This window comes from Mandrillus leucophaeus, unplaced genomic scaffold (assembly GCF_000951045.1).
Source record: "Mandrillus leucophaeus isolate KB7577 unplaced genomic scaffold, Mleu.le_1.0 Scaffold570, whole genome shotgun sequence".
NCBI lineage: Eukaryota > Metazoa > Chordata > Mammalia > Primates > Cercopithecidae > Mandrillus > Mandrillus leucophaeus.
Genome location: NW_012106142.1, coordinates 1,404,909 through 1,432,425, shown reverse-complemented (window position 1 = coordinate 1,432,425; position 27,517 = coordinate 1,404,909). Strand labels below are relative to the sequence as shown.

The window sequence follows — 27,517 nt, the reverse complement described above, 5'->3', positions numbered from 1 at the left end:
CAGCTGACTGTGCCTTTACTAAATGATTCTTTATCCTGTCAATATATAAGCCATGTTGTGATCTTGTGAAAATTCTCTGATGAAAAATATTATTCTTTCAATTCTCTAATTAAAAGCAGCTCTTCCTTTTAAATAAAACTATGCCTGCCTTGTTTTATTTGCCATTGGTTCAGGCTGATGGTAGGCAAACACCTCTGTCGTGTCTCCTGAATATGAATGCATCATGCCACAATGGAATTGCAATGCCTAGTGACAAGCTGTCAATTTTCCTAAGAGAAGCATCAGAGTTATACGGATGCTTTGTCAAAAGGCATTTAGTCAAATGCACATCTGACCTTTCCTCTTCTGTCTATCACAAATTCAACCATAACCATTCCCAGTCTGCGGTTTCCCACATCACCTGGCTTCACCTGAGCTCAATTCTTCTCTGCCTTCACCTTTACCCTCAGCACTATAGTACTTGTAGCGCTAACTTTTTAAAAATTCCTCTACTATAATTCTTTTTTCTCAAAAAAATGGAAATTTGCTTACACAACTTTGAGACCATCTTCAACATCAATGCAGTTTCCAAACTCAGAAGCTCATCTCATCTTTCCCCTCTTTATTCCTCTGTGTCACTTCTTACATCAGCCAGGAAGACCTTCTCCAGGACCATCTGCTCTCCTGGAACCTGGGAGCCCCTTTTATACACAATTTTGCAACTCAAAAAGGGGACTCCCACCTGGCCTCAACTTTCTTAGGTCTTAGTATCAGAACCTCTGGCTACTGCAGTCTCTATTCAAATGCAATTCTTGAAATGAATTCATACTTTTTTCTCTCAGCTTTTAAAATTTTTACCTGGCTTGTTCATCTCTGACACATGCACAGGGACTGCTCCTTGGACTAAAAGTCAAGAAATCTGGAAACCTCTGACTCCAACACAAATAAGCCACGTGACCTTGAAGGTGTCATCTCACTCTTCTGAACCTCAGAAGACTCATCTATAAATTAAGAAGATTTGAAGTAAGTGATGGCAGAACTCATTTCTACTCTAATACCATTTGTTTCAATAAATTTCTATCCTTTTTAAACACGACTCTTTGTTTTCAATTGAGGCAAACAATGGTGAGAACTTTCCTCTCCTCTTTGTACACCTGCTGTACCATCAAATTAGGATGAATTAAAAGCAAAGCTTCTAACAATATAACTTGCTTTCTTTCCTTTCCAAATTTTAATTGACTCTTTAACAGGTGTGCTTTAACCTGCTCTCTACTCCAACATTTTAAATAATAATATTTTTCATCACATTAGCCAGAGCGTGCCAGCATTATTAAAAATAAAGCAATCAAATTTAACAGAGGTAAATGAACACAAGAAGCTATTTTTGTCCAGAGTGTTCAATTATATTAGGGCAGTATGTACATCTATATATCAGCCAAGAACACACATTTTTTCTTAAATCTTTTATTTACTTCCCACACCTATTTCCTAATTTTAACACTGGCCATTCTAGCTCTCAGAATGTGTTTCAAAATTCCTAATTTGCTCATTCATTGCATTGTTTTCTGAAACCTCTTTCAGTCTTTTCAGGTGTTTGGTTTTATTTTTGTCTCATTATTGTTGCTGGTTTTCCTTTGTCTCTATAATACGCCTACTCTGTGGTCACTTTATTTGGGTTTATTTCAGAGCCTGTCTCTGAAGATTTTGAAATCAAATGAGAAAAGATCCTTTGCATTACTTGTCATTATTTTAAAAGAACTATGTCCATCTGAATAGAATTAAATATTTCATACAAGATAGTGAAAGTATGGAATAATTCTAATTTTCTTACACAGGTACTGCATAGATATGTTGATTACTTGCTAATGTGTATCTTCAGGGATGGGAGAAAGGTTAGTATGAAAATGTTTTGCTACCTTCACAGAAGGTCTGCACTCTGGTTGGATCAAACAATTGGTTAATTCAACAAAGTTGCCAAAAAATAGCAATCAATTCAGTGAAAAGAAAATCAATCACAGAGGTAGTTTGGTTGCTTTGTAGACAAAACAGTCAGAGGAGTGATTGAATTTTTCACTTTTCAATGAGTTGTTTTGGCCTTGTGTGGATGCAGCCATTAACTCATTAATCACCCAGAACTCCTCAGTGGCTGAGAGAGGGAAATCATTACTTTCCAAGTATAGATCGCATATTAACAATATGCAAAAGGCCTGCCAGGGTGAATGTGCTCAATGACCCCATTTGAGAAAAATGAGTTTCACAAATATTTTATAGCATATGGAGGTAAACTGTACCTGATTTATCATTTCACTTTCCAATTGTGAAACTCTATGTCTGCTAGTGTAAGTTTGCAGAGAATTTAATATACATAAAATATATTCATTTAATCCTTAAATTAGAGTGAATTTTAATTCATAGAGTGCTAAAAAAATAATTCTTGCAACATATTGGGCTTCCCCACATTGATTTTATGCAATATCAAAATGGAGGAGTTTTGCACACATCACAATTAGCTCCCACCCGTGCAGTATACATATATGCCATTCTGATAAATATGTATATTTTCCCATATGGTGTTGAATGTTAGCGTCTAATTTACCTCTTAATTTTTAATTAATTTTAAATTACATTCTAAATGAAGCCGACAGGAGTCTAATTTGCATGCATATTTGCATATCTGTAAACACACTGTTTGCATTGTTTATCTAGTCCCTGTCCCCATGACATACAGAGGTTTTTCTCACCCCATGTGGCGAATTGAGACTGCCAAAGCATCAAGGTGCCCTCTAAGACTTGCAGACACTATTCTAATCTAGAACGGATGATGCTGGCTCTCTTTTCTCCACAATGGCCACAGAGGATTCTGAAAGGCCAAGGTCAATGATAGCAGTTAAGCCCTCTGCTTTCTCAGAGGAATAGCAGTATCTGTGATTCATCTTTAGAAAATAAAACTATATACTTTTTGAACACTGTGGATTTTTTTAAATGTACAATACCCTAAATGACTGAAATAATAACACCAAATCAGAAAAACAAAGTCACGTTATATTATCTTCTGGACTGATAGCTTCCTAACCCAGTCAGAAGAAGGCAGCACAGAACAAAGGCATTTTCCTCTGCGACAAGCAATGGATTATTTTCCTTGTCTGAATAGGCTGTCCTCTGGCAGCACTAATGGCAGCTGTGGCCTGTTGGTACTTTGCCTTTTGACAACAACATACCATACGTGCAACTTCAGTCAATCAATATACAAGCCACCTCAAAGACCCTTTGGAGACTGACAAGCAGTTCAGGATTCAAGGAGATTTGATGTCTTTTTGTACACGAATTTCACCAGCAGACAGGACTACAGAGGTATCTTTTCTCCCGAAAAGTACTGTGATCCCCCTCTTTGTTCATAGCTTCAATAAGCAAAGATGTTGTGGAAAATGATTTTGTTTTGCTATAAGGCAAGTACTATACTGCGTGTTAATAGGAGCTTGCTGATCCTGTTTGAGGTCATACCTATCCGATTTCTAATTCCAACTTTTCTGTGACCTTGGGCACCTTCCTTAATCTCACCGAAGCTTTACCATCTCTATTATTGACTAAAATATTAGAAATGATTATCTTTTGAGGTTGTAATAAAGACTAAGCAAAATGGAAATTTCCTGGAACATTTTTCTGTATTTTTCTTTCCTCTCCAGTGGAAATAGATACCAAGTTCCAAGCCTGGCAGATGTTAAATGTGGTATCTCATGGCACATAAAGAGAACAGACTAGACCTGGGGGAATTGTATGCTGCTGTCTTGATCTTTACTCCAATAGTACCACCTGCTTTCTTGTTGTAAAAAACTTCCATGGCTGCCCTATCAAAAGTAGACTTTCCCTTTCAGCTCTTTGTTTTCAAAACCAAGCCAGCCCTTAGTGGACCAAAAGTAATATTAAATGTGTCAAAGTGATGGTCTTTACAGCTGGATTGTCGTCATACAACCAATCAATCAACCACAAGAACAATAACACTTTCCCTACAAAGAGCAGAAAAAATATTCTTCCTTCCAAAATAGCCAGGAAACATTTACATCAAACACTGACTGGTGCACAATTTGTTGTACCTGGTCATTCCGTACACAAGAGCCTACTTGATACCTCTCGGAGGGGATGTAACTCCAAACTCACTCACTCCACTCCACTTTCAAGGATTTGAATCAACCAGCAAGAATGAATGCAGTTATATATAAAAATGTAAATAGGTCAAAGAAATCACAGCAAAGATAAAAGAAAGGTACGTGAGACCAAATGGAAAATCAGCTCACTGAAACATATGCGAAGAGATTGCACACAGTTATAAAAATAGGAATCTTAATGTGGTTCTGAGTTTCTATGCATCCAAAAAAGTATTATTTAATCTATTACAGGAGACACATTCTCCATAAAATAAAATAATACCTGTTTCCCAAGAAAGCAATGCTTCCAGGCACTAAACTCTTAGAGACATGTCTCCTGCTGACACCCATAAGGGGAAATCTATGAGTCTGAAACTATTTACCTACAAACTTATCCCATAACTCTGTGCTTTTTAAATAGATAAAAGACTCAAAATTAATCTTTCGGTCCTCTCTGCTCCTACATGTTTTGCTCTCTATAATGGGAGCTTTACAGAGTGATCTACTTCAGGCAAAGGGTCACATCTTGGTGTACTCTAGAGTTGCTGTGTACAGCTGTGCAGCCTGTGCACTGCATTTAACTAGACTATGGTGAGTGATTCCCCTCTGGGGCTTAGCAATGCAGTTTGCAGCATGCCACATAGTATCTTCCTTATAGAAAGCATTCAGTCAATATTTGCTTTATTACCTAAACATACCTCTGCAGTAAACACAGGGGTTATGCATGTGTGTCCCTGCCTGGATGTGAATTCTAGCTCTGCCACTTGCCAACTGTGTGACCTTGGAAAAGTTACCTAACCTTTTGGCACATGTATTCCTCATCTATAAAACGAAGATAGTAAAAGTGCACACCTAATAGGATTAAGTACTTTATGTATGTAAAGAGCTCAGAACAGTGCCTGGCACAAAGATACTGCATTAGTATTATTCCGGTTTATTCTAGTGTAGAAAATATACAGGTGGATTTCTATTTTAGTGTTCTTAATGGGCTATTCAAATAATTATGCTCCTTCTTAAAAGTACCTTTTAGATAGGAATGTTGCAGTGGTACAATGCGTTAAGGAAGTCTACAATTCCAAGAGAATACAATAAGGAAGGGGAAGGAGATTAGCCCTTTTGATCACCTATGGTATGCCAGGCACTGAGCAAACACTTCATGTATGTGGTCTTATTCAGTCCTCACAACTATCTGATAAGGTAGAAGTATTATGTGTGCCCTAAAACAAGCTTAACCAGTCTGTGAGTGCAAATTGTGTTACATCCTCAGTAAGCATCCCACCATCATCAGTTAATACAGAACCCAGCCCTGACAAAATCTCCCCATCTTTGCCTCTGGGTCTCCAAGGCTATCTCCATGCCTCTCAGAGGGGAAGTAACTCCAAACTCGCTCACTCCACTCCACTTCCAAAGATTTGAATCAACCAGCAAGAATGAATGCAGTTATATATAAAAATGTAAATAAATCGAAGAAATCACAGCAAAGATAAAAGAAAGGTACATGAGACCAAATGGAAAATCAGCTCACTGAAACATATACCAAGAGATTGCACATGTACAAAGCCCATTGGTCAGATGCCTCTTGCATCTGCCAGATATCACTGTTCCTTCTGCTAGGCATGGATCCTGAAGAGACAGCTGCCAGATCTGCTGGCAGCTTCTGTATCTGCCCAGTACTGCCACCTTTGCTGGGCACTAGACTTTCATTGCGTGCTGCCACATAGGCTGGGCATCATCACTGTTGGCAGTCTCCCTTGCATTTCCACCTGGCCTCTAGTTGCTCTTCAGCTACTGTGCTGCTCCCCCTGCATTTTGCATTATTGAAGTACTAGTAGAGATTGTAGGAGGAAAGTCACTCTCTCCACTTGGGGCACTTGTACCTTTCCAACAGGTCATCAAAACAGGAATGCTTGTGCCTTGGTGTCTCTCATTTCTTAAGAAAACATCAGGACAGGAGCTGTGGCTCACTCTTGTAATCCCAGCACTTCAGGAGGCTGAAGTGGGCAAATCACAAGGTCAGGAGTTTGAGACCAGCCAGGCCAACATGGTGAAACCCCTTCTGTACTAAAAAAAATACAAAAATTAGCCAGACATGGTGGCACGTGCCTGTAGTCCCAGCTACTCGGGAGGCTGAGGCAAGAGAACAGCTTGAACCGGGGAGGCAGAGGTTGCAGTGAGCTGAGGTCACGCCACTGCACTCCAGCCTGAGCAACACAGTGAGACTCCATCTCGAAAAAAAAAAAAAGAAAGAAAAAGAAAAAAACAAAAACAAAAACATCAATTTGGCCAGGTGCAGTGGCTCATGCCTGTAATCCCAGCACTTTGGGAGGCCAAGGCAGGTGGATCACCTGAGGTCAGGAGTTTGAGATCAGCCTGGCCAACCTTGAGATCAGGTTTCAACAACAGGTGAAACCCTGTCTCTACTAAAAAATACAAAAAAAAAAAAAATTAGCCAGGCGTGGTGGTGGGCACCTGTAATCCCAGCTACTTGGGAGGCTGAAGCAGAAGAATCGCTTGAACTTGGGAGGCGAAGATTGTAGTGAGCCAAGGTTTCACCATTGCACTCCAGTCTGGGCAATAAGAGAGAAACTCAGTCTCAAAAAATAAACAAATAAATAAATAAATAAATTTGGATTTGTTTTACATTCAATCTTCTCTATATCCAGAACCCAGATGAAATGAGGGCGATGTCAGGGATATATCTGAAGCTTTACACTGCCCAAAACTTCCTTCTGGACCCCAGGGGCTTGCCACTAGACCAGCCTACAAGCTATTGTAGAGTTTGAAAGATTTTTTGAGAGTGACATAGTTGCTTTACTAATTTTTTAAAAAGAGCTTTTTTCTGATATATCTGTGTCTAGAGTCAAGATAGAAAATATGCAGATATATGCTACATTTATCTAATGTCACTATATCCCATGTTGTAAACATTAATAACAACTACTTCAGAGTCAGGGGGAAATGTAAGGAGAGTGTGATAGAGACAGAGCCTAGAATAATAGAAAAAGTAACAATTCTGAGACCAAATAGATGTGGGTTTTATCCCAGCTCCATGTACCTTCCAGCCAATTACTTCACCTTAACTTTCTTATTTATAAAATTGAAATGATAGTAGCACACTTGGAAATTCAAGAAATAGAGTTATTGTGCATGAAATGCCTGGTGTATAGTATGTGCTCAATAAATGATCATTCTTTTTTTTTCATTATCGTCACTTTGTAATTTTCTTTGGATATGGACTTTGGGGGCTCTAAATCATGAAAAGTGGCAGGCAGCTGAAAGAACAGTGCTGTTCCATAATTATTTATTGAATGTCTCCTGTATTTAACTTTGCATTAGCTCAAAGGGATACAATGGAGAACAAGAGCAACAAAGCTCCCACTCTTAGAGCCTACACTGTAGGTGAGAAGATATAAAATACATAAACGAGCAATAGTATTATAAATGCCATTAGTACTCTGAAATGAGTGTACAAAACATGCTAGGAATAAATAATGTGCAATCTATGAAGAGTTTTATGGGGAGAAGAGTGAAATGATGTAATTTATATTTCTAGCAGATCACAGAGACAGTTTGTGGAAAATGGAAAGTTGCAAGTGTGAAAGTGAGCAAGTGAAAGTCATTCTCTGCTGCAGGAGAGCGACATAAGCTGGCCTTGCTTGACTTCAGAATAGTTTTCAGTGCAATCAATTCACCCTTTCCATGTGGAGAAGGTCTGTTGTTCAGACTCGTTGGAGGCTAAAAAAGGTTCTTTATGGTGAGAGCTGGTAAGTCAGTGAAACGGCTCCCAACTCGAAGTTGGACCATGGGGTAATGCAGCAGAAGACTCCAAAAGTCACAGATGAAAGAAGGTTGCGCCAAATTTAGAATAAAGAGATTTAGAAGGCTGCTGGTCGGCTTGAGGCACAGATTTCAGATGGCACAGGAGGAGATAGCAAGCAGTGTTGGACAGGTCTTCACATAAGGAAGGAGCCAGGACCTGCTCTTACCAGAAAGCTGAGCTCTGCCATTTGATTTCTTTTAGTGTCATGTAAGTCTCTCCATCCCCGAGGTAATGTGACACAGTCTGAGAAGGCTCCTGCTCTCTATGAGCTGGGCTTTTGCAAGAGATGCTGCAGAGAGAAAACCTATGTTAGACCTGTGTACATGTTTATGTCTGTGTGTGTATATACACATACATACATATATATAACCATTTTAATTTATTTAATTTATAAATCATTTTGCTATAACACAAATATCTTGCAAAAAATGTTATAGTCTACAAGTTCCTGCAAAATCACAAGCAAGAACTAGAGACATGTACTTGACATAATGTGAAGTCTTGTGCTCTGTGCTTCTGCAGGAAGAGATGAGGTGATTCTTCAGACGCTGATCAAAATTCCCTGCCTCCCTCAGGGTCGCTGAGCCTCGGAATGGCAGGAGCACTGCGCCATCTGGTGGGCAGTTGCACTGCATCAACGTTCATTAGCAGAGGCTTTTTACACACACACACACACACACACACACACACATGCTTTTCAAGGAAGACTCGAGAACAAATCCAGAAGCTGAGCTGACAACTACAAAATACCATCAACTAAAGCTATTCTTTGGTAAGTTTCACAACAGATTAATTTATAAATGAAAAGGATTGAAATGTGGTACCACTGTAAATCTTTAATTTTTCAGTAGGATATATATTATCTGATAGTTAATGGGTGTGTACCCTGTGCCAGGTAGGTGCTAGTCTATGTACTTTACACGTGTTAACATATGTCATCCTCACAGCAATCCTATAAGATAGGTACTATTTCCATCCCATTTTACAGGTGAGGAAACTGAAACAGAGAGGTTCAGTACCTTGCCCAAAATTGCACGAGCTGGTATGTGGCAGAGCAAGAATATAACAATGTTCTTGAGCTCTTAGGCACTAGGCTAGGCTGCTTCTCCGATATACACAATGTAGCACAGTGAGATTGGGTGTCATTAAGACAGAGGTCAGAAAACAGGATTTTGAAAAGCATGTTCCAAAAGCATAAGATTCTGTTTTCAAATTGCTTCCCCAAGCAAAAGAATACAAAACTCTGAGCTTCCTATAAGGCAGAACCTTTATAAAAAGCAAGTTTTTGAAAACTGCTTTACAAAAAAAAGTACACTTTTTAGAATCACCAAATTTGGAACTAAAGAGCAAGATCCCTTGATGATCATAATTGTGGTAGTTAATTGTATGTGTTGACTTACTGGGCCATGAAATTCTCAGATACTTGGTCAAACATTATTCTAAGTGTGTCCATAAGAGTGTTTCTGGATGAAATTAATGTTTGAATTGAGAGACTGAGTGAAGCAGATTGCATTCTTAAATGTGGCAGGCCTCATCCAATAGGTCAAAAAACTGAGTAGGACCCAGAGACTCACCCTTGCTTGAGTAAGAACAAGAGGAAACTCCCTCTGCCTGACTGCTTTGAGATGGGACATCAGTCTTTTCCTGCCTTCAGACTCAAACTGAAATATTGGCTCTTCTTCGGTCTCCAGCTTGCCAACTGCATATCTTAGGACATTCTATTGGCTCTGTTTCTCTAGAAAATCCTTACTAATGTGATGCTCGTTGTGTCATCATCACATTGCCATCATCATTGTGGTCACCCTCAACATCATCATCATCATCTTCTCTACCTCACACTGAGTGTCCTCCCTTGCAGGTACAGTGTTCAGTGCTCTGAGACTGTGTGTGTAAAAGTGCTTATTTCACAGATGAGTAAACCAAGGCTCAGTGAATTTGGAACATGTACCCAACACCTCACCAACAGTCAGTAGTACAAGTGAGACCATGGTTATGAACAACCCAGGGCATTTTTCTCTATGCCAAGTGGCATCTCCCACTAGATGGAACAGTCATCAACAACAAACATTTGGAAGGATGATGGCATGTTTTCCATCTTCAGATATCTTATTAACTCTAATTTTCTCCAAAAGTGCTTTCTCGTTCCTTTGAAAGCCATTATTTTCCTTCTTTTCCGGGGTGACATGTTGTCATTTTAGCTTGGTTACTTTTGAGGCAATTTAATCTGATTTTGGTAGGAACCAGTTATTCTTCTTACATCTGTTTGATCATTCAGCAACTAACAGGCATTTTCCACAACTGCAGATACAAAAGAGACAAGAAAAAGTACAGCTCACCTTACATACCCTGATTCATCTGAGCTGGGCATGATTCAGCTACTCATGATATTGAATTTGGGAAATATGTGTGTCTTCAGACTTTTTCCCCTCTCTGTATGGGACAGGACTGGAAATTCAAGCAACAGAGGGATGAACTTATACACAAGGCTGCTGCAGCCTGCATAAAAGTGTACAAGTAGACCTGGCTGCCAAGGACAAGAGAGGGTGGGGCATCAGTCCAGCACATGCTCCCATGACAACTTCCAAAGGAAAAATAGATTACAATTATTAGAAACCCAGTTGCCCTATTAAAATACATGAAATAACTACATAAATTGTGAAATTGAAGTAATGGGGTTTTTTTTTTAAAGAAGTGAAAGATATTTGTATCCAGAAAGAAAATTTAAACCAAGATATATATCTAAGTAAACTGTGCCCTTCCCACCCCTAAGTCCCAAAATGTTAATCAGATGTGTATTCCCAGAGTCAGGACCTCTTGGCCCATGGTGAGTTCACCGTGGACAGACTCCTTTGAAGAGATAAACTATCTAGGAAAAGAAGAGAACTTGCTGGAAATAGCCAGATAAATAACAGTAGATTGTAGTCTATCTGCCGGGAAGCACACTTTTTCTCCAGCCATTTGCAGGAAGAGCTAGAGAAGTAGGTTGCTATGCCATTACAAGTCATTTTCTCTCCTGAGCTACGCCAGCCCATGCTCCTTTTTCATTCCAATTGCTGCATTTCTAGAGGATCATACTGCCATTTTTCTCTTCTCTGTCTAACACCAATCGCACTTCAGAGCTGTTGCCCCCACTGCTGATGGTGTTAATCTCCATGGGAACCAATGTGACTCAGAGGGTCAATGTGTGCTTGGCAAGTCCTATTACGATCATTGCCAGCATGTTACCAGCAACGGCAGCATAATCCTCAGTGATCATATTTTTGTTTTGTGAATTTTGCCAGTGAGTCATGCAGCTTAAAGGCAACAGCCTCAAAGGAAATCTTAGCTTAGCACTTTGGAGTAAATCCTATCACAGCCACCTTCTATGCAAGCTGCATTCCAGCATCCCCCCTTTCAGAAGTCATGGAGTCCACTATTTGCTCAGGAATTACATTTTCTTGGACTTTTTCTGTATCTCTTACCCTGGTTTGGGATCATGTATTCTGCCCATAGACAGTAGGAACTATTTAATGGGAATAGCAATGCCCATGGAAATAATGGCTTTCCTTTTCAATAAGATATTCTAATTTTTCTATTGTTGTTGTGATGGTAGTGGCAATGGTTTTCATTTAATAATATGAAATCTACCCTGTGGCCTCCTATAGGATAAATCCAATGAAAGAAAGCTGTTTGATCAATCAAAAATTGTCTTACAAAGTTTGAGTTGCTAAAGATAAGCTAGAGATCACTGAATCCAACCTCCCACCTGGTACAGGTTCTAATAAATGCATCCAGCATCTTTTTGATTAGTGGAAAGCAAAGATAGTCTCCCAGTTATTTTCAAGAAGTGTGCCCTCTAATGCTGGATCACAAATTATTAGAGAATCCTTTCTTACAATGAGTAAAAATCTGCCCCCTGTAACTTTGATCCATCTATTAGCATTCTGCTCTCTAAGGAATAAAAAAAAAATACTTTCTCTCCTGTACTCCCATTTTATCTCTACTGGGGTCACCTAGTACCCAATCCTTCCTGCCTCATCACATGAGACTCATCACCTGTTTTTCATGTGTCTGTCTCCTTCACCAAATGTAGCCTCTGGAAGACAAAACACATGTCACATTCTTTGAATCATGAGTGCTTATGTTTAATGACACACCTTCAAATACTCCATGCTACTTTGTCTTTCTCCCCTGGTCATTATATTAGTCTGTTCTCACACCGCTATGAAGAAATGGCCAAGACTGGATAATTTGTAAAGGAAAGTGAAGAAGTGGGCACCTTCTTCACAGGGCAGCAGGACAGAGTGAGTGCAAGCACTATAAATGCCAGATGTTTATAAAACCATCAGATCTTATGAGACTCACTCACTATCATGAGAACAGTATGGGGGAAACTGCCCTCATGATTTGATTACCTTTATCTGGTCCAGCCCTTGACACAAGGGGATTACGGGGATTACAACCCAAGATGAGATTTTGGGTGGGGACACAGAGCCAAACCATATCATTCCACCACAACCCCTATCAAGTCTCATGTCCTCACATTTCAAAACACAATCATACCTTTCCAATAGCCCCAAAGTTTTAACTCATTCCAGCATTAACCCAAAAGTCCAAGCCCAAAATCTCTGAGACAAAGCATGTCCCTTCTGCCTATGAGCCTGTAAAATGAAAAGCAAGTTAGTTACTTCCTAGATACAAGGAGGATACAGGCATTGGGTAAATACACCCATTCCAAATGGGAGACATTGGCCAAAACTAAGGGGCTACAGGCCCCATGCAAGTCCAAAATCCAATAAGGCAGTCATTAAATCTTAAAGTTCCAGAATGATCTTTTTTGACTCCATGTCTCACATCCAGGTCACGCTGATGCAAGAGGTGAGCTCCCATGACTTTGGGCAGCTCTGCCCCTGTGGCTTTGCAGGTTACAGCCCTTCTCCTAGCTGCTTTTACAGGCTGGCGTTGAATGTCTGTGGCTTCTGCAGGCTCATGGTGCAAGTTGTCAGTGGATCTACCATGCTGAAGTCTAGAGGACAGTGGCCCTCTTCTCACACCTCCACTAAGCATTACCCCATTGGAGACACTGTGTGGGGGCTCCTACACTACATTTCCCTTCTACACTGCTCTAGCAGAGGTTCTCCATGACAGCTTGGCCCTTGCAGCAAACTTCTGCCTGGACATCCAGGCATTTCCATACATCCTCTGAAATCTAGGCAGAGGTTCCCAAACCTCAATTGTTGACTTCTATGCACCCACAGGCTCAACACTATGTGGAAGCTGCCAAGGCTTGGGAGTTGCACCTCTGAAGCAATGATGTGAGCTGTATCTTGGCCCCTTTTAGCCACAGCTAGAGCTGAAGCAGCTGGGATGCAGGACATCATGTCCTGAGGCTGCACAGAGCAGAGGGGCCCTTGTTGCAGAAAGTCAGGGACCCCAAATGGAGGGACTGGCTGAAGTCATGGCAGAAGAACATAAATTGTAAAGATTTCATGGACATTTATTAATTCCCCAAATTATTACTTTTATAATTTCTTACACCTGTCTTTACTGCAGTCTCTGAACATAAACTGTGAAGATTTCATGGACACTTATCACTTCCCCAATCAATACCCTTGTGATTTCCTCTGCTTGTCTTTACTTTAATCTCTTAATCCTATCATCTTCGTAAGCTGAGGAGGATGTATGTTGCCTCAGGACCCTGTGAAGATTGCGTTAACTGCACAAACTGTTTGTAGAGCATGTGTGCATGAACAATATGAAATCTGGGCACCTTGATAAAAGAACAGGATAACAGCAATGTTCAGGGAACAAGGGAGATAACCTTAAACTCTGACTGCCGGTGAGCCAGGTGGAACAGAGCCATATTTCTCTTCTTTCAAAAGCAAATAGGAGAAATATTGCTGAATTCTTTTTCTCAGCAAGGAACATCCCTGAGAAAGAGAATGCACCCCTGAGGGTAGGCATCTAAAATGGCCACTTTAGGGGCAGCTGTCTTTTACTATCAAAGACAAAGGGATGTAATAAGCCCCAGTCTCCTGTAGCGCTCCCAGGCTTATTAGGATGAGGAAATTCCCACCTAATAAATTTTGATCAGACCAGTAGTCTGCTCTCAAACCCTGTCTCCCAATAAGATGTTATCAATGACAATGCGTGCCCGAAACTTCATTAGCAATTTTAATTTCACCCCATCCTGTAGTCCTGTGATCTTGCCCTGCCTCCATTTGCTTTGTGATATTTTACTACCTTCTGAAGCATGTGATCTCTGTGACCCACACCCTATTCGTACACTCCCTCCCCTTTTGAAAATTGCTAATAAAAATTTGCTGATTTTACAGCTCAGGGGACATCACAGAACCTGCCAACATGTGATGTTTCGCCTGGACACTCAGCTTTAAAATTTCTCTCTCTTGTACTCTTTCCCTTTATTTCTCAGAACAGCCAATGCGTAAGGAAATAGAAAGAAAATCCACGTTGGCTATTGGGGGTGGGTTCCCCTGATAGGTCCTGGGCCCGGAAAACCATTTTTTCCTCCTAGGCTTCTGGGCCTGAGACAGGAGGGGCTGCCCCAAGGTCTCTGACATGCCCTGGAGACATTTTCCCTACTGTCTTGGTGATTAACACTCAGTTCCTCGTTACTTTTGCAAATTTCTGGAGTGGGCTTGAATTTCTCCCCAGAAAATAGGATTTTCTTTTCTACTGCATCATCGGCCTGCACATTTTCCAAACTTTTATGCTCTGCTTCCTTTTGAATGTTTTGCCGGTTAGAAATTTCTTCCACCAGATACCCTAAGTCATCTCTCTCAAGTTCAAAGTTCCACAAATCTCTAGGGCAAGAATGAAATGCTACCAGTCTCTTTGCTAAAGCAAAGCAAGAGTGACCAACAAATTCCTCTTCTCCATCTGAAACCACCTCAGCCTGGACTTTATTGTCTATATCACTATTAGCATTTTGGTCAAAGCCATTCAACAAGTCTCTCGGAAATTCCAAACTTTCTCACATTTTTTGAGCCTCCCAAACTGTTGCAGTCCCTGTGTGTTACCCAGTTCCAAAGTTGTTTCCAACTTTCAGGTATCTTTGTGCTGCACCCGACTACCTTGGTACCAATTTACTGTATTAGTTTGTTCTCACACTGCTATGAAGAAATACCTAAGACTGGGTAATTTATAAAGGAAAAAGATTTCACTGACTCACAGTTCTGCATTGCTGGAGAGGCCTCAGGAAACTTACAATCATGGTAGAAAGCAAAGGAGAAGCAGGCGCCTTCTTCACAGGGTGGCAGGATGGAGAGAGTGCAAGGAGGAGAAATGCCAGACACTTATAAAACCATCAGATCTCATGAGACTCACTCACTGTCACAAGAACAGCATGAGGGAGACCCCCCATCATGATTCAATTACCTCTACCTGGTCCCACTCTTGACACATGGGGATTATGGGGATTACAACTCAAAATGAGATTTTGGGTGGAGACACAGCCAAACCATATCAGTCATGCTAGTTCAGGCTAAGAATTTCTAATTCCTTCAACTATTTGTCAAATCACCAGGCAGATACTGGCCTCTTTTCACCTCCTTCTCCAACAAGAGCACAAATAAAGTGAAAGAAGCAGATTAAATCATATAATGTCTCTGTGACAAAAACTATACTTTCAAATATCACACTATGTGGTGAGGGTAATGAAGTAGTTCAGAAAGTCTATAAAGGGTGCTCTAGGTCCTTCAAACAGCCTTGAAATTCTACAATAAATGAGATTTTTACAACCAGAAGAGACTGTAGATCCCACCTCACCCAATCAGTACTAAGGGGAATATGGGGACCTGAGAATCAGAGTGAATTGCCCAAGGTCACAGAGCCAGTTACTGGATGAGCTAAAACTAGCTAAAATTAGCACTTCTTTTTCTCTCTCTCATGTTCTTTACAACACACCACACGAACTCAAAGTGAATATTATGCCCAGGCACTTTATATGCTCCTGAATAGTTAACTGGTGATTTCAAATGTGGAAAGCATGTTCTTATATCTTCAGACCTAAACTTTAGCACTCTCTCTCCCACTGATAGCATTTATATGGTACTAAATATTCCAACAGGGTTTTAAGGCTTACAACTACTGTCCCTGGCAATCTTGGTTTTGATCTCAGAAGAAAGAGATGCTAATATAAAATCTTCAGAGTTTTAAAAGACTGATGGAGTCTTTCTTATTCACGTTTATCTTACACAGCACTTAGCACAGTGCCTGGCATATGATAGTCATTTTAAAAATGTTTGCTGACAGATTAATAGTTTTATAATTATTTATTAATAAATTATCCATGACAAAATTTCAAATCAGGCTAAATTTCCCTATCTCTTGGCCTATTTCCTATGTCAAGGCCACATCCTCAATAATCAATTGGTTATTGTTCAAAGAACGTAAACAAATACTAATGTTTATCCAAGCAACATATACTTTGAAACTCAAATATACTAAAAATATACATACAAGACAATTCCAACTTGCAAATAGATGACATTCTGACAGAGCATATGCATACTAAGAACTAGAACTTGAAAGATACATTCTGGAGGAGAAAAAGTAACAAGAGGAGGAAGAGGAAGAGTAAAAAGAAAGAGAAAAGTGGCTGGTGTAAAATTCCCTTTGTATTGGTGAAGCACATTGTACAGAATATGACAGAGTAAAAGAAGAACCTGTTTCCATCTCTGCTTCTCTCTATAGCAGCCTCTATGACCTTGAGATAAATAGATTCCCAGGTCTGTGAAACAAGATCTATTTAAGATATTGTTTATTTAGGAAACATGAGTTCCCCTTCACCAGGAGCACAAATCCCAGCTTCTAAAGTTATAAAGCCACTGTCACGTTAGAAGGAAATTTATTCCACACTCATTGTGATTGAAAGAAAACTTATTATCCCTGAAGAGAGAACTTGTTAGCCTTTCTACCCAATCTTTCTTAGCATTGCGCAATAAAAAAACTTTCTTTTTCAATTCAATCGAAAAAATTAAGTATAAAAGTTGGTTCAAGTGAAAAACTATTAAAAATACATACCTTAAATATTTTATTTCAATGTCAAACCTGTAAGTGTACATTCATGTGTCCATCTCTGAGATATAATGGAGCAGGCACTATCTAAATTTCCTTAAAGTTTATTTTTGCATAAACCACTCCCAAAATGCCTCCTTTACAATTGGTGGCTTCAATTTTTTTAATATGCAAAACATTAGGACACTTTAAAAGCAATCTGACTGCATAAACTTTCTTAATTTTTATGTTTTTAAGTCAAATTCCAATCTTCACAAAATATTTTATTTTGCAAATAAATAACTCTTCTTCCACACTCATACTTTACTCATTAAATATATATTATTATAATATTGCAAAATTACAAGTACAATTGACAAAAACAGATTTGGGAACAAACACAACTGATTGTTGGTAAGCATACAGGTCAACTCCTGAAAGTAGGATTTGGGCAAACCACAGAGACATCTGCCAGCACAAAGTATTCAGTCAAGCATGGGTATCCATCAGTATCCTGTACAGAGGACATTAAGAATATCAGTTCATCTGGTAAACCAGTTTAAAGCGTTCCTACTTTATTTACAACAACAGCGCCACCACAAGTCTTGTGGGACAGTGTTACTGCCCACTCCCCAAACCTCCATTGACTATACTTTGATAAAAACCTCCTGTATTAGTTTGCGAGGACTTTTATAACAATTTATCACAAACTAGGTGTTTAAAACAGCAAATTCTTTTTTTCTCCCACAATTCTGGAGGTCAGAAGTCCAAAATCAAAGTGTCAGGACTATGTTCCCACCGAAGGCTCCAGGAAAGAATCTTCCCCTGCCTCCTTTAACTTCTGGGTTCCCAACCATCATATCTGCAAATACCCTGTTTCCAAATAAGCTCACATTCTTAGGTTCTTGGTAGACACGAATTTTTGAAAGGCACTATTCAACTGGTCTACCACACTTTGACAAACCCTCACCTCCACATGCTTAAATAGCCTCAAACATGCTATTTCCTCTTCTAGAAAACCCCCTCCCCCATTCTCTGACATGGGAAATTCTCATATGCTTCCTTGCTCATATGCTTTTGGCTGTTCTCCCAGAAGAAGATCCTTGCCTCCTTATTATAATTCATTTTCCTATACTGACCTTGTCTGTTTTTCTTATCTATTTTTACCATCACACCCACTTTTTCAACTATTTATTGAACACCTGCTAAATGTCCACGCTGTTCTAGGGGCTGAAGGTATATTTCATAGTAATGACTAAGACCACATTTCCTGCCTTTTGAAGGATAGAAAGCTTCAAGTCTTTAAAAGGAAGGAGCATAAATTTGTTTTTGATTCCTCAAAGCCAGGCGTGCTACTAGTCATACAGTAAGCACTCAATACACATTTGTTGAGTAAACAATTTCAGAGGGCAAAGCAAATAATGGGCAGAGTGGGACAGTTGGAGGTCTGAGGATACAGATTTTTGCCTAGAATGAAAACTTTCAAGTAACTCAAGCTATGACCAGGAAACGCACTGCCTCTGTTTTACTAAAAATGCTCAAACAGAAATCTGTCAATGGAAGATCAGCCTGCATGGTTTCTAAGGCTCCTTTCAACTCTATTTCTTTTCATTTCCTGATAGATTAAATGATGGAGAGAGGACATTTCCCAGTTTTGCCTTTTTTCCTATGCAAATTCAAAAACTTTTATTCAGTACTAACAATGTACTAGGTATAATGCTAAACATTTAATTCCTATTAAGTGTTAACTAAATTCTCACCACACATCACACAAACAGGTAAAATAGTAAAAGAAACCACTGACTGTTCACCAAAGAATACGTCTTCTCTTTTTCCTGAAACACAACTAGATCACATTTCTCAATGTTCCTTGCGTTTAGGGGTGACCATGTGACTGAGTTCTAGCCAATCGAGCACAAACAAAAGTGAAAGGTGCTACTTCCAGGCCTGGCCCATAAAAATCTCCCAGGTGTACTCCTTCACTCTCTTTTTCCTTTCTAGATGCTAAAATGGAGATAACTTACAACACATGCATTCTCCGTGTGGGTAATATGGCTCCCAATAACTGAGCATTGTTGCTTGGGGGAGCAAAAACATCTTTAGTATTGCAATGGTATGTGGCCTTTCAAAGCTCATATCTACCTAGTAAAATCTTATTTCTTAGCATTTAATTTCTCTTATTAGGGAGAAGTTAAATTTAATTAATTTAAATTAATTGGGTTTAATTAATTTAAATTAATTTGCTTTAATTACTTTAATTTTTCTCCTTAGGGGAGAAATAATGAGAAAATATTTGAGAACTACTACTCTAAAGCAACCCTGAAAACTACATATTAAAGATAGTAAAACCTCTTTCAGCCTGAGTCTCTGAATGACTAACTGGAGAAGAAACGTTTTGGTCACTACCAAGTACTATTAATGAAAAATCTCATTTCTATTGTGTTTGAACCATTATATACTTAGGAGTCTGATATAGCAGTTAACCCACCCTAAGTGTTATAACTATTCTCTTATCCATTTTACACATGGAGAAAACTGAGCTCAGAGAGCGTAATCCTAAGGTCAAGTCTGCTGGTAAATAGTAGAGCAGAGATTTAGAACTTGTCTGATTCAAAAACCTGAGCTATTGATCCTTATGCTCCATTGCTTCTCCAACTGTCAGAAGCTACATGTCTCCACTGTATGAGACCATTTCCAGTCTGAATTACTGGAGGATACTGAATGTGATCTCTAGTTTGGGGATTAAAGTTGTACTATTTTTAGTTATACTATTTTTATGCATTCAAACTTGATAAATCCTTCCAAAAATCTTAACTTTAATTCACACTTGCAAAGTTGTGCTGCAGCAAATCTCTTGTAATCAAATGTGCACAGTAATAAACAGTGAAATCAAACGTGTGGAAATAAATTTTTTTTTTTTTTTTTGATAAAGACACAAAAACGAGATGCATCAGGTCTGGGTGAAACCTATAAAAGATTCAAGTAAGTCAAAGGCCCATGGAATTTGGTTTCATAAGCATTCAAAAACACCCAAGTTTCCCCAGCTGAGAATGCAAAGTCAGGATGAAGATTTCATGAGATCTAAGGAATTACATCATTGCTCTTCAAAGCATCTTACTATGTACGAGCATATCATAGACAATGACGGGCTTTGTCCTAAAGTTGCGAATCCACAGTTTTCCCATAGAAATTGCATAGGATGTACCTATGTGGAAACTATTTAACTTGCATTGTCCCCAGAAAAGTATTATCAAAACACATAGATGTCTGAAAGAGCTTTTCATTGTTCTCCATGTAGGTGTATGCACGCTTAATGTAGTGTAAGTCTTAGAGCTGCTGAATAAAAAAAAGAATGACTTTTTAAAATGTTGACTAACAATGTTTACTGTGTTGATAGATGGGAAGAGCATTGCTCAAATCTTTAATTCTCTACACAAGTTTTACTGTGTGCCCTTTTCTGATGATCTTTGGATACACAATTGAACGATGCTCCTTAGAGAATTTCCCCCTTTTTTGCTTCATTTTATTCCATTGCTACTTAAATAAGTTAATTTACTGCTCTGAGACTTAAATGCATCACATTCCAACCTGAAATACAGGAGATGTGAACAAAAAGTGGAACTATTGAAAGCTAGATAGAGATTATAGGATGTTTTAGGTAAAGATTGAAGGAGGAATTACTTGTTTTTGATTCTTATGTATTTAAAAGGGTGCTACAGCTTTGGAACATATTTCCAGATGCAAAATTAATATAATAGAGAATCATCAGGTTCACGGCTTTTGAATCTAATGCCACCTCTTCTGTATGCTGTGAGTAGCCCTACCTTTTAGCATTTAAGAGATAAAGCTCTATGTTAAATTTTCCAATTATTACCTGTCTGGTACAGTTGCAACAGGACCATATCAAGTATTTGAGTTTTACTAGGGAAATGTAATTACAGTTTGAAAAATAGTAGAAAATGCATTCCTATCACATCCTTAGTGGCAGTTTATATGCTAAAAAGAAAAACGCTTAGGGTCTAATTCATAAGAGCTTTATGCTTCATTTACATTTTTCTGTGCAGTTTACTTGGAAAAGAGCATAATGCATGTTTTTCAAGTAAAATATGCCATTTAGGGATTCATTCAACTTGCTTTCCATTGTCCTCATCGAGGGCCAAGCGTTCTTTTCTGCAGTCCTAAAGGGCACTAGTAAATGGGGTGGGTGGAAAGCCCTCACTATTAACTAAAATGAATGCCTAAAACCATTGTACAGATTATTTAGAAAATTTACAGCAGTCTCTAGCAGTCAAATCTTGAAAAGCCTGTTGTACATTTACTATGCAGACTGTTTCCCACGCCCTTTGTATAGAATATTGAGCAAATTACCTGACAATATGGATATTTTTTAGGTCTGCTCAGAATTCACAAGATTCTGACCATTTCCCAAGCCATCCATGTCCTTTCTTTAGTTCAGTGTTTCTCAAAACATGGTCTGTGGGCTAGCAAACATCAGAGTCAACTGAAATTCCTGTTAAAAACATGATTTCCTAAGTTCCACAACACTGATCCAAAATTGTTGAGGGTAGAGACCTGGAATTTGAATTTTACAAGCTATGATGATGAGCACCAAATTTAAAACCCCATCCCTGTATTTTGGACTAAGGCAATCAAGAGGGAGTTCACTCTTCGGTAGAGAAAACACACTCTCTTTTAGTAACCAGTGATTTTTTTTTTAAACCAAGTTTTCTAGCCCATGTAAGATCAACCTGGAGGAGGACAAAATCACATTTGCAAGAGATGGCTAGTTGGTCTCAAGCACAAAGTTATAACCCTCAACGGTATGATCTACAACATTCGGCCTTTCTGTCTTCTTCCTATTCCCTGTAACTGCTTTCTACAGTTGCTGAAAGAAAACGATGTAACCAAAACGCACTTCTCACAGTGTTCACTGATGCACTGGAAAATGAATATTGCAGACAATCAGCTCATTATTTATTCTACACACTATCAAAACTGCCAGGCCAATTTTCTTCTCCCCCTGAATTCATTGAACATATTCAATGGCTTTGGCATCCTATTAAGATCACTATAGCCCTATATTAGGGAAAATTTGAGGTCAAACATATTTTTTTCCAAAAAGGTATCCCCTCTGCCATTACAGAGTAATACTTGTAATACTTTTAGTGGATGAAGGCCGCTGACCTTGACTGGTTTGGCTAAGTTTACTCTGGGTTATCACCAAAACTTAGTATGTCTTTGTCGATTGATAAAAGAAAAATCTCATGTAGTAGAAATCCCTGTGTCACCCACATCTGGTTTTCCTCTCCTTCCTGGCACATATGAAGATTATACTTTCGTGCCCAAGTGAGCAGAATTGAGTGATATGTGTCACTCCCAGGGCAAAGCATTTAATTGCTGGAATAAACACCCTAATACAGTCCATCCCTGCGTGATGACCAAGGAGCTGCAGGTTCCCAATGGAGCAATTACAGAGCATTTATTATCCCCAGAAAGTCACTTGGACTTACTCAACTTTGTCATCAAGAAACAAACCTTTCTTCTGTGAAGCCACTGAGATATGGGGGTTGTTTGTCACTACAGCATAACTTATCCAATCATGATTAACATAACAATGCAGTATCACACTTCAATGTATTGACATATATTCAACATATTTTAGCAAACGGAATACCCTAGACCAATACCTGACAGGAAGGTCATGATGAGCAAACCGCTTCTTCCCAAAGAATGTTTCATCTCAATGTGCTGGGTGGTATCAGCCTCCAGATGGTAATAAAGTGTTTTGAAGCCTTTTCTGAGTCTGAGAAGGCTTTTGGGATCCAATTCAGAAGAGACTATTCTGAAGATCAAATGGGATAATGTATGCCAAAGTGTTCTGTTTAGCACACAGAGCTATACAAATAGGAATTAGGCTCGACAAAAAGCCCAGTTAGATTGTACTTAATTTCACATAAATTTTAAAGTTATTACTCTGCCTTCTTGCTTTCAGTTGGAAGGGTTTTATTTGATATTTTAAAAAGAATAAAATGTGTTGGATTAAAGGACATCCACATCTTATAAAATGAAAGTACATTTCCTATTTTGTCATTACTGTCTACATTTATAGTCATGCCCTTGCTGGAAATACTATAGGAAATGCTGTGAGAGATAGAAAAGTAGACAACATATTTTTTAAACAGGCCTTCATTTTCATCATCTGTGCAATGCAATTAACAGCTGCTAATCTCGCTCATGTTTCCACCCATAAATACTATGAATAAAAGTGCTATCATTTCTGCTATTATCTTTGAAAAAATATTTTGGTAACAATAGAATTTGGTTGGTACCTTTAAAATTCAATTTTTATCCTTGTAAAGTTCTTTGAATAAGGTTGTTTTTCTTTTAAGAGCTGGTAGGATTGATTAAGCAATGCTATCTGGATAAGAAAAGGTTAACAAAAATATTAAAATCCTTAACTCACTACTACATGCTTTTAAAAAAGAGAGAGAGACTTTTTTTTTTTTTTTTTTTTTTTTTTTTGTCTTTTCTAGGAGAGAGAAACCATGACGCTGTTTTCTTCTATCTCAGTTTGCCCAGAGGGATGCTGTTTCCTGAGCTTAATAAGGGCCCTATTTCTTTTCAGCCCTTACAGTCTATTAATTACTGCGGTGGGTGCTTAGAGATGTCGAAGCAATCATTTGTAAGATGATAAGAGCCCTCATCATTCTGAGATGTGGGTTTTAGCCATCTAAAATTACCCAAATGAAACAGATGTTGCAAATGTGAGTCCTTATTAGAATGTTTTCTTTTCATTCGCCAGCAGAAAGCTGTGTTCCTCACACTCCAGTCTCACATAGCAGGACTGCCTAAGAAACCTCGGGCTGGGTGTGCCATATTCTACAGGACCCGTGGGTGCCCAAGGAGTTCTGGTTTGAGTTACTGACACAACACAAAAAGCCAGACCAGAAGCAGCCCACCAAGATTCAAGAACTGGACTGCCAGGTAGGCTCAGTACCCAGCCCCTCCTGCACATTATTCAAAGTAAATTTCATGGTGTCCTTTTGCACCTAGGAGGCTAGAGCTGCACAAACCTGCTTAATGAGCAACTGGGGGAAACTGGCCCTGTAAACATGTGGCTAGAACTATACAGTTCATTTTTGTATGGTGGAACATTCTTCTGTTTATGGTGAGTAGATCTTTGTAATCCAAAAGAGAGAAAAAGAAGAAAGTTAAGTGGTGACATATTTTGATAAATGGTAAATGCCATTTCCTTTCCCCCTTTCTCTAATCCTCTGGCACCTAAACTTCATATTCCACAATTAATCCCCTCAATAAATACCAAATACTAACTATATGCTGGGCATTTTTCTGGTCACTGAGGAAACAGCAATGAAATAGACAAAGTTCCAGCTCCCATGGAGCTAACACTCTAGTGAGAGACAGACTTCAAAGAAATAGATATATAACACAATATTGGGTATATACATGTTTAGAAGAAAACACAGAGCAGAAAGAACAGACACAGAAATGGTTCTGACTTTCAATAGTTTAGCTAGGAAAAGCCTCACTAAAGAGGTGATCTGAAAGAGACAAAGAAGTGAAGTGAGGGAATGAGCCATGGGAAAATCTAGGATGAGAGTTCCAGGCAGAGAGAATAGCATGTGCACTGCCCTTAAGGTGGAGGTAAGCTTGGTGTATTGGAGGGATGGCGCAGGTGGGAAGGTGACTGGAACTGCAGGATGTGGGGGGAGCTACATGAAATGAAGCCAGAGAGTCTAGTAGACCACTTGAAGGACTTTGGATTTTGTTCTATCTACAGCTACTGATGGGAAACTATTGGAGGATTAGAGCGAGTGAATATACAATCTGATTTTTTAAAGTTCATTCTGGCTGTTATTTGGAGAATAGTATCAGAAGGCAAAGTGGGAGCAAGGAGACTAATTGGGGATGGGAAAAGAAATCCAAGTTCTCTTTTGGATGATGTATGGGGTCACACCCCCTGTATACCAACTCAGATCCCCATCACTGCCTATTTCTTTTTCTCTACTTTGGAACCCACCTATGCCAGGTAGTTCCTCCACTTTAGAACTTAGGTAAAATTCAGCACTAAGGGTAATAAAATCTATTTTCCCAAATGGCATGACTGAGGCTGTAGGACAACCCAGAAGTGCCGGGGAAGTTAGCTGTCCATGGGTGAAACTTGATCAATAAGAAACGCATAATGGGAGGGAAATGGACAAATAAAGTTCCCTCCTTTTATCTTTCTTTAAGACTACTCTAAAGGGCAGCTCTTCCTTACAATCCTATAGGAAACCTATGTGCGAAGTAAACAAGCCTGAGGGCCACCTACTGTGTTTCTTCATAGCTTGGTTCACCACTAGGACCAAGCAGAAATGCATCTCATGGCCAGCCCTGCATCTTCCTTGTTTCACTTCCCTTGCATCTTTGCCTCTACAACCTGGACTTGCACATTTAAAATAAAGCAGTAGCATCTCATGCTGGCTTCAAGCTCTACTTTCCAGAGGGCCACCTTAAGATATGCATGTTAAATTGAAAGCACATATTAGACAACTGAATATGTACACAAGCCAGAATTTCAGGGAAAATATTAAGGCTAGAGATATTCATTTTGGAATTATGTAAAAATGATATTTACATATCATTTATCCTGTTCAGTGAGGATCACCAAGGGAGAGTAGAGAGAGGGGAGATCTGAGGCTTTATTGAAGGGCACTGTGGCACTTAGGGGTAGAAATTAGAAGAAGCCATTAAAGGAGTTTTAGAATGAGATTGAAGGAAAAGGAGGAAAGGGTGGCATCCTGAAAACAAACTGGAAAAGGTGCTTCAAAAGGGGAATGTCAGCAGTTGCTGGTACATGAGAAAAATGAAGAGTGAGGACCAATAGTTGGGTTTGGAAACATGGAAGTTGTTGATGACTCAACAAGAGCAGTTCTGCTGAGTGGTGAGGGTAAAAGCTTGATGACAGAGGGTTAAGAGAGATTTGGCAGTAGAGAAAGGGCAGACAACTCCTAAGAGGAATTGTGGTATGAAAGAAAGCAAAGAAATTGGAGAGGTATGTTTGTCTAGGTCTTTCACAAAGCAGATTCCAAGCCTGGATTAAACATGTAAAGATTTTATTATGGGGAAATGCCTATGTAAAAAGAGGTGGGGGAGCTGTCGGACGCTAATGCAAGTCTGAGGCTGAGTGGGCTTAGTGGAGGAGAAAGGAAGACAGGAATGAGTGGAAGCAGGCTAGACTGCCATGCAGTTCATGGAAAGTTTGACAAAGTCATCAGTTCTCGAGCCAGAGTTGGCCAACAAAGGAGTCCTGTGTCTCCCAAGAAGGGCTCTGTCTTAGTATTACCACCTAACTCAGCCATTGGCAGGGAGTAGTCTGCGGAAAGCATTGCCTCAGTACAAAGGGAGAATAGATTCCAAAGCACAGCAGCTGGAGCCCTGGGTGAAGAATGCTCCCTTCAGTAGGATGTTTTCCTTAGCAGCAAGGCCACCACAACATGTTAATGGAAAAAATGAAGGGTCAAGGGAGAATATTTTTTCGTAGGATGAAAGATGACACAGCCTGTCTGTGGAATGTTGGGGTGACCTAGAGAGAGGATCATAAATATGAAGCTGTAGAGAGGGCCCATGGCAGATGCAGAGTCTTTAAAAAGGTGAAAGAGGGGCAGAATCAGCCACACAAGTGAAGGATTTTACCTTCAATGGGACAGGGGTTCAGGACAGAAAACAAAGTCCACAGTACAGATTCAGTGGATTGGTAAATTACGTGACGAAAGATTGAAGTTGTCCTTTTCTGTTGCCTTAAACTTTCTCAAGAAAGTAGAAAGCAAAACCATCAACCATGAGTGAGAAGAGTGGAGGAAGTAATGAAAATTTGAAGAGAAAGGAAATGTAAAACAATCACCAGCAACAGTGGGAGAGTAAATCAACTAAAGCAATGTGGTAGAATTGTGAGCTTCACTGTATATGAACAAGAAAACATGAGCGAGCTTATTATAATGTAAATAAAATAATCGCAGACACTAACTTACAGGTGGTGAATGACAAAAATCACTGTAGCAAGAGCTTTCAGACTAATTTCCATAGGCTCTAGTGCAGGGCTGCTCAGGCTTGATTTCCCACACCTGTCATGTATGACTACCTATTAATTCCCATGTTTCCCACTTATCCTACTGCCTGGTGGCCTGAATATTTCATGCACCTCACAGATGACAACACAAGGATAGTCCACCTGGCTGGTACCACAGTGGCAGAGAGGGCAGCTGCACTGAAGACTTCTCCCACCACCAGTGGATCCAAGGGTGTGTTCTGCCCCCATTCAATTACATCCAAACTCCCTTTGATATATCAGCAAGTTCCTTCATCGATGTGCTTGAAAGGAGATATTAGCCATATGTGTCTGGAAAGAGTTTGGAAAGTTATTGCTGGTCATTGTTCAGATTAAAGTGAAAATTCTGTGCACAGAATCGAGGTGTGGAGGAGAGACCCAAGCATCAGTATTTTTTTCAACTTCCTATTGATACTCACGTGCATCCAAGATAGAGAACCACTGTGCTAAAAGAATGAAGAAAAGAAAACA

At 39.4% G+C, this 27,517-nt stretch overlaps 1 long non-coding RNA gene across 1 annotated transcript in view; it reads right to left on the bottom strand.

The window, feature by feature from the left end:
* Positions 1-9,662, bottom strand: part of LOC105552716 — a 39,031-nt gene extending 29,369 nt beyond the window's left edge. Inside the window, exons 1-4 of the long non-coding RNA XR_001008061.1 lie at positions 9,516-9,662; positions 8,425-8,554; positions 8,108-8,230; positions 838-980 (exon numbers count right to left, since the gene is read on the bottom strand). This is a non-coding gene — a long non-coding RNA (uncharacterized LOC105552716). The remainder of the gene's footprint in view (positions 1-837; positions 981-8,107; positions 8,231-8,424; positions 8,555-9,515) is intronic.
* Positions 9,663-27,517: the final 17,855 nt, after the last annotated feature.